The sequence below is a fragment of the Eschrichtius robustus genome, chromosome 17, assembly GCF_028021215.1.
Source record: "Eschrichtius robustus isolate mEscRob2 chromosome 17, mEscRob2.pri, whole genome shotgun sequence".
NCBI lineage: Eukaryota > Metazoa > Chordata > Mammalia > Artiodactyla > Eschrichtiidae > Eschrichtius > Eschrichtius robustus.
Window position 1 is genome coordinate 69,950,768 of NC_090840.1, and position 752 is coordinate 69,951,519.

Here is a 752-nt window from a genome sequence, read left to right on the forward strand (position 1 = left end):
CACTCTCACCACTATTATTCAACATAGTATTGGAAGTTTTAGCCACAGCAATCAGAGAAGAAAAAGAAATAAAAGGAATCCAAATCGGAAAAGAAGTAAAACTGTCACTGTTTGCAGATGACATGATACTATACATAAAAAATCCTAAAGATGTTACCAGAAAACTACTAGAGCTAATCAATGAATTTGGTAAAGTAGCAGGATACACAATTATGCACAGAAATCTCTTGCATTCCTATACACTAATGATGACAAATCTGAAAGAGAAATAAAGGAAACACTCCCATTTATCACTGCAACACAAAGAATAAAATACCTAGGTATAAAACTACCTAAGGAGACAAAACACCTGTATGCAGAAAACAATAAGACACTGATGAAAGAAATTAAAGATGATAAAAACAGATGGAGAGATATACCATGTTCTTGGATTGGAAGAATCAACACTGTGAAAATGACTATACTACCCAAAGCAATCAACAGATTCCATGCAATCCCTATCAAACTACCAATGGCATTTTTCACAGAACTAGAACAAAAAATTTCACAATTTGTATGGAAACACAAAAGACCCCGAATAACCAAAGCAATCTTGAGAAAGAAAAACAGAGCTGGAGGAATCAGGCGCCTGGACTTCAGACTATACTACAAAGCTACAGTAATCAAGACAGTATGGTACTGGCACAAAAACAGCAAAATAGATCAATGGAACAGGAGAGAAAGCCCAGAGATAAACCCACACACATATGGTC